Raw genomic sequence first — 8,083 nt, 5'->3', positions numbered from 1 at the left:
AAAGCAAAAATCTCAAGTTCAGTGGACAAGAAGTGTTTAAACGTAATGACTTTAGCCAATAGATCTGGACATCTGTGCTTTGTTTTAAATAGCTTGGGTCCTTGACACCTAACTAAGAACCCTTTGCTGAAGAGATGAGTTCTTAGCAAGTAAGGAAGAAGATAGTATTATTTTAGTCCTGGGTCAAAGATTCTTAAACTTTTTTTTTGTCATGGATGCTTTTGGCAGGTTGGCAAAGCATCTTCAAAATAATGGTGTTGGTTTTGTTGTTATCATTGCTGTTTGTAAATTCTTATTAAAAAATACTACTAAATTTCACTTAGAAGTTAGTAAAAATCATGGATACACTTGAAATATGAACTCCGTGTCAAAAACTCCTAATCCACGATAAGGGTTTTCTGCCTTTTCTAAATGAGATAGGAAGAATATATAGGCTTTAAGCTAAGAAATCATCGTTCCATTCACTCTTCCCTGAGGAAGAAAACATCAATAATTTCAGCAATGCAAGAAGCTTTAAGTAGAAAAGATAAGAGTTGACCAGCATCAAATGGAGAAAGCACATCTATTCCAGCAACAGAAATGAAGCATAAATGGTAAGGTTAATCCAACAAAAAAATACAACACAAACATGTGAGGTATTACTCAGCCAGAGTTGCTGGAGAGCCTGGGGAGGATCTTACCTACCAGCTAGATCTGTTGACGACAAGGAAGAAAGGATGTGGGGAGAGAGAGAAAAGGAAAACATTTATTTTATTAAGTACCTGCTGTGTGCCAGATACCATGCTATGTTTTACAAATATCATCTCACTTTATTTTCACAACAACCTCTTTAACATTTTACAGTTGAGGAAAATGAGGTAGATATGTGGTTAAGTTTGCCTATTAAATATCTGAGACTGAATTTGAATTCAGGTATTCCTGACTTTCCCTGCCCAGGATTCTAATCACTGTACCACTTACTTAAGTAGAGAAACTGGGGGAAAACCAGGGGAAAAAAGATTTATGAGCCTGCTAAGAAAAATTGCTTACTGGAATCAGTTTCGATCCTTAGGACACAAATTTGTTTTTTTTTTTTTTTATGATTTCTCAAGTTGAACAAGAATACACTGTTAATCAGCAGCATTCTGTGGCAATTTGGAATAGATAAGTAACAACTTTCTGGAGAGAGACTGGGTAGAGGAAAAGGAAATAAAACAGGGAAAGCTGTGGGGAAAGGGATGCTGCTGGCAGTGTTTGTTATAAGAATGAGAAAACATTCCCTATTCAAAAGCAGTAAAAAAAAAAGAGGTGAAAATATAATTTTACAATTGTTAAAAAGTCTCTTTGATCCAGAGAGCATTCAAAAAAACCTATAAGTGTCTCTTATCCAAGTATAGAAGATGGTGTTTTTTTGTTTTCTTTTACAACAGAGAATGGGACCATTGATTTACCATATCCTTACATAGTTTTGGTCTATTTAAGTCTCCATAAAACAGAAAGCAGTTTTTTAAGTGATAATGTCATTAGAGGACATAATCATGGCAGCCCTAGAAATCAGCAGCAGCCTTCAGTATGAGAGGTCTAAAGGCCACTCTCTAAGCATGTACCTCAGCCATATACATTCTCTGTATGTGCCTGTCCGTCCATATTAACTACTTTTTCCAACTAGTGATGCATATAATTATGAGAAAATATCACATATTGATGGCAGAAATGTTTGGATTCTTTTTTTTTTTTGGCCTTTTGGAGGGCAATTGGTGTTAAGTAACTTGCCCAAGGTTACACTTCTAGTGTGTGTGTGTGTGTGTGTGTGTGTGTGTGTGTGTGTGTGTGTGTGTGTGTGTGTGTGTGTGTTAAGTGTCTGAGGTCACATCCTAACTCAGGTCCTACTGACTCTGGGGCCAGCACTTTACTCAATGGCGCCACCTAGCCGCCCCTAGATGCTATTTTTCTTACAATGCCTTTCCTATTAAAAATTAAGCCTCTTGTTTTAAATTATTTTGTCTGGCTGACTTATAAAACTAGACATTTCTAAGGGCTTGTAAACTATGGTTTTAGGTGTTCAATTCATGTTGCAGCTTGAACTTTGGTAGCCATCTAGTAGAGAAATCTACCCTTCAAGTTGGCAGTGGGGGCACAGGACAGTGGAGGGAAAACTACACAAATGAAGAGTTTCTTTCAGGTATGAGTGATGTGGGATACAGTATATGGTACCGAAGGGCTTAAGGAGAATATTAAAGATTGCTTTTCCACTACTTTGTGAGACCCCTTCTAGGCGGGGGGAGGGCTTATCTTGCAACTTGAAAGCATCCAAAAATCTTTTTCCTCCTTATCTTGAAACACCATAAAAACTCCTATCTTGTACCATAAAATGCCTCCTTATCTTGAACCACCACAAAACTACATCCTCTTCCAGAACATCTTCAGAGTGTGGGGCTTTCTGCCAGAATTTTGCTATGTAAGCCTAGCTACCCCAGATAACTGTTGCCTTACTTAGCCCAGTTGCTACAGTATAGACCCATTAGTTTTGTATCAATAAAGCTCCTCCTGGCTAAGGGAATGACTAAGTGAATTCTCTCAGGCCAAACCTGCTCTCCTTCATTCCAAACCTCATCATGCAGATGAATGAAAAATGTCTAGGATAGTATAATTTTTCTCCCTTCAGGAAATTCTTGATTATTTTAAATCAATTCTATTTTGCCTAACTTTATTTATAATCAGCTAGGAGGCATAGTAGATAGAGTACTGGGCATGGAGTCCTGAGAACAAATCTGGCTTCAGACATTTAGTAGCTGTGTGACCCTGGATAAGTCACTTAATCCTCTTTGCCTCAGTTCCTCATCTATCATATTAGCTGGAGAAGGAAACTGTAAACTACTCCAGTTAAAAAAAAAACAGAGTCACAACGAGTTGGACATAACTGAAAAGTGACTGACCACCACCAACAAAAATAATTATGAGTATTTCTTTCTGTATTTTTCTTTCTAAAACATTATTTTTACTTTGGTTTTGTCCATTAGCCCTGATAATTTAGTATGTAAAATTCAGGACCATCTTCTATCTCTCCTTTCAGAAGAAATAGCAAGACGTGACAAATTGATATTTGTAGGTTGTAAGGGCTGGAAGGAATATGTGAGTGCATGTAGTCCAATTCCATTTTGTATCTCAAGAAACTGCAGTGCTAAGAGATGATGAGCTAGGGTGTAAAAATTTCCATTTATCTCTATCTGGAAATAACTTCAAAAATCAGTACATAAAATAAGAAAGGAGAATTTCAATTTGAAATTTCAAACTTATCATTTGGGCATTTCTCTCTTTCACATATACCTAAACTAAGTTTTTCTGTCTTTCTCCTGTTCCCAAATTACTCTGTTCCAACAATTCTTCTCTAAAGTAAAAAGACTCAGTGCATTTTCTTCTCTTACAATAAATTATTCTTTTCTAAAATTTATTTTTAAAATTAGCTTCAAGAATTTTATTTTCTCTCCCTCTCAACTCCTCTCCACATAATTTAAAAAAAAAGAAACAAATACGAACATTGACCATCTCCACAGATGTGTTTGCAAAATTAATTTTTGGTCCAATAATTGCTATTCCATTCAAGAGAAATAGAGCCCTAAGGTTGTGACCTGATCTCAACCAATGATGTGACACTTCTTATATGATATCTGCCTTTCACCCAATAGCCAAAAGCTTTATGATCCTTTTATTGCTTATGTCTTTACAAAAATGTAATTGATTAATTAAAAAATAATTGATAATTAAATAATAGTTGATAGCTTCATTATTTGGAGTAGGGTCAGAACCTCTCCTTTTTAATAGTATCTCAGACCTAGGACTGTAAACCATAGACATTTAAACCAACTCCCTTATTTTCCAGATGAAGGAACAGAATCAAAGAGAATAACTTGCCTAAGGTTTTGGCTTCTAAGATTCCAAATGTAGTGTTCCTTCCTGTGTATTCCCTACCTCTCTTCTTGATTAATATTTTAACCATGAGTTCACATACACTATCCACCCCCCAGAGTGGATTTGCCCTTCTGGACTCTGAATAAATTGGTGGAAGGCTGTGTCTCTGATGTTTAGGGATGCCTTTTGAGCTAGTGTTCTTGGTACACCATTTGAGTAAAAAAAATGCCTTTGCTAAAGAGCTAATTAAATCTACTAGCTTGACTCTTAAAGGGAATTACACAGGTGGGGGTTTCATAAGTTAGCATTTAGAAGATCTAAAACTGGCTACAATGAATGACTCAGTCCTTAATCAACTTGAGTCGTGATGATTATAGAGTGTAGGCCATTTAATGAAGGCAACTGACACCACATAAGAAACATTTTGTAGGTAAGACTATCAGTTATGTTTTTAAGCCTACATATCAAAGACAAAGCACTTAAAAGAGATCAGTTTTGATGGCATTTTGTGAAGCAGATTCTTGCAGGGAAGGAGGAGGTCCTTTTCTTTACTCTCCCTCTTGAGGATCAGGACAGTATTGGTGCAACCCTGGAGATATGAGTTAACACACACCCCCACACAAACATGCCTATAATAGTATAATACTAGCCTAAACTATAGCAAGTACGGACATTGTGGTGCATAGATAGGATAGTTGAGGTTAACTTTGCCTTCAAGTGGATTTTTCTGGAACCCAATTGTATGTTCTTTGGGCAAGAGAAGAATAAATGTAGTTTTTGAATCTTTGAGGAAGGAGAGGTCCTGATAACACAGGGAATGCTCTTTTATTGTTTTTATACCTTCTTTCCAAGAGTTTTTTTAAATTATTTTTATTCTCTGGATGCCTTGTAAGCTGCCTTGAGAATTGGTTCTACCTGGGGATATAGCGACATGATTTTTGGCAATAAGAAAATTTGTTTAAACACTTTGACTTTGGGTTATCCATTGTACCAGATGTAGCGGTGTGACTCCCAACACTCCTCCAGGGCAACACACATATTGACAATTTCTAAGGGTTACTGGAGATCATGTAGCCACCTGAAAGCAGAGACATCCAAGAAGAGACACAGATGAAAAGATAAAATCAGCCAAAAGGAGAAATAGCTTTGGGGAGATATCCCTGGCAATTGAGAGATGATAAAAAACAAATACTAGAAATTCAGCTGGTGGGCATGCAGCAGAAACATCACTTCTAAGGGAAGATACATAAGAACTTTTCAAAGAGAGAACTTCCAAGCCACTCAATATCAATAGCATTTCTTTTGAACCCTGAATGTATTTTACATAGGTCCCTCACTACCAATAGACGCTTTAGTTTGATTCCATTCTTCCTATAGATGTAGTGTGTATTTGTGGGGTAGTATACCCAGAGGTGTATGGGATCTGATTCTAACCAGTTTGTGAGAGCTGATGGCTAAATTTTCCATGTGAATCTTTCGGAAATCAGCAATTGCCCAAATCAAACCTTGATTCATTGTGATGTTGGCTGTTTAGACTTAAGAAAGTTTTTATAATGCATATAAAACTTGAGGTGTGGATTTGACATTCATTTATAAGAAGCAAGAAAAGCATGAGAAGGTAAACAGGGAAAAGAAATCATAAGACACTTATCAGTGTTGAACTATTTATATTCCTACATGGAAAAAATGATAATTGTAACTTATGAAACTTTTGTCTGTATGATAGTTGAAGGGAATAGAAATGTATATATGTATATATACATACATACATATTTCTATATAAGAGGGTATGTGGCTGTATGAATACACATGTGAGGGTGTATACATATATATATATATATATATACATATATATATATGTGTGTGTGTACAGGTATACATAAATAGAGGGCACAGGACCAATTTAATTGGAAGGTATTATACTTAAAAGGTGAAATTAAGAGGTGAGAGAGGAATATAATGAGAGGAGATGGGGAGAGACAGAATGGGGTAAACTATCTCATTTAGAAGAGACAAGGGAAAACTGTTACAATGGAGGGGAAGAACAGGAAGGCAAAAGGAAATGGGTCAACCTTATTCTCATTGAATTCGGCTTAACAAGGAAATGCCATACACACTAAATAGGGTATCTCATCCTACAGGAGAGTAGGGTGGGAAAGGGGATGAGAGGGGGGATGATGGAAGGGAGGGCAGGCTGGGGGGAAGGGAAGTTGGAAGCACCCACTTTTGAAAAGGGATAAGATCAAAGTAGAGAATAGAACAAGTGGGAGGTAGGATAGAATATGAGCTAAATATAGTCAGTCTTTTACAATATATCCACTACGGAAATGTTTTACATAGCTACACATGTACAACCTATATTGAACTGCTTATCTTCCCAGTAAGGGTGGGTGACAAGAGAGGAAGGGAATGAATCTGGAATTCAAAGTTTTAAAATCAAATGTTTTAAAATATATATATATACATACATACATATATGTATACACACACATATATATGTATATACTATTATTAATATTATTTTACATGTAACTGGCAAATAAGATATACAGGCACTGCAGCATAGAGATCCACCATGCCCTACTGGAAAGTCGGAAGGGGGATGGGAGAAGGTATGGGAGAGAACAGATTGGAGAAGGGGATATCTTGTGGGACTGCTATTTTGGAGTGGTGGGTAGGGAAAAAATGCAGAGAAAATTTGTAACTAAAAATCTTTCGGAAATGAATGATGTAAACTAGAAGTTAATAAAGCATTTGATAAAGTTAAAAAAAGGAAAATATGATGCTGTCAATCAGGATTTTAAGAAAAGCTAACTGTTGGGAATGTTAAAAAATGCTACATTTAAAGTCTTATGTGTGCATTATATTTAAAATGAATAATACCATAAGATCTAGGTGATAATGTAACATACTTTTAAATAGATGAACTATTTTAATCATTAAAAAAAACTTGATGTGTGTGCATGTGATTTTTATTTTTCTTTTTTTATTCCTGGAGACCATGGTTGGTTGTTAAACATTTCCTAACACTTCTTTTTATTGTTCTATAAAGATTGCTGAAGCTCAATGGAAGTGCAAGAGAAAGGACCAGAGAACGAAGTCATCACCAGACTGGAGGCATGGTGACTTTTAGCTAACAACAACAGGTATGTAAATAGTGCTTTAACATTTGCAAAGTGCTTTTTATATGCATTATTTCATTAGTATCTTCCTGTACCCCTGAGTGTACTGCAGGCTTTGGGGGGTAATGTTTTATACCAATTTTCTTACTAAGTTATCTTAGCCAATGCTTGTGGTAAAAGCTAATTAAGTCTATCTGATTTTTAATGGAAACACACCAGAGGGCATGTGAACTAAAATCTTAGGAGAAGTCAACCAAACAGTTACCCTGAGTAGCTTATGAGAGCCACCAATACTCTATGAATTCAACACACTTAATATGAGGAGAGTTTGGAGAAATAGCCCAAGAAGGGCTACTATTGGTAATGAAAGAAAACAAAGCTACAGACAAGAAAATTTCAGACAGATATATAATGAACAAATAGGATAATTTTTCTTTATTTTCTTTGTTTTTCTTTGAACACTAAGGAGTCCGTGTAAGATTTCATTTCATAATTTTTAAATGTTTCTGTGAAGGGTTATGAAGTTCATGTTTTTTTTAATCCAGCTGTGAAAAGTAGTAGTATTAGAATGTGCCTACACATGTGTGCACACACATATAGACACATACATGCATGCTCCTATTTCCACAAACAGTGCTTTTTCTCAACGTGCCCAATGAAGTTATCTCAGCAGAAATTAGGGATTTATTGAATATCTTCAGTTCATATAACATCCTGGTTGCCTTGTTTTTATTCCTCACTATGTTCTCTTTGTATTTCACTATATATTAAAACTACATCTGAATAGTAATTTAATTGTGTAGAAAAGAAATTAATTTTCTTCAATGAAGGAAATGGACAAATTTATGATTCTTTAAATGATTCACCAGAGATAGAAAATTAATGGAAGCATATATAGAAATTATAAAATTTTGGAGCAAGGTTAAAAGGGAAAAATTCAAAAGGGAAAATAAGAGAGTAGAAGAAATGATAATGTATATGAATGGATTGTAATAGTTTGATAAGAGAAATATATGTTTAAAAATTGTTAGAAATGGTTGAAAAGTGAATAAATTAAAATGAAATGGGGTAAA

The sequence above is a fragment of the Petaurus breviceps genome, unplaced genomic scaffold, assembly GCF_028583685.1.
Source record: "Petaurus breviceps papuanus isolate PSGF00001 unplaced genomic scaffold, PetGlider_PUasm1.0 126, whole genome shotgun sequence".
NCBI lineage: Eukaryota > Metazoa > Chordata > Mammalia > Diprotodontia > Petauridae > Petaurus > Petaurus breviceps.
The sequence above is the reverse complement of the archived record's forward strand: the minus strand, read 5'-3'. Positions refer to the sequence as shown.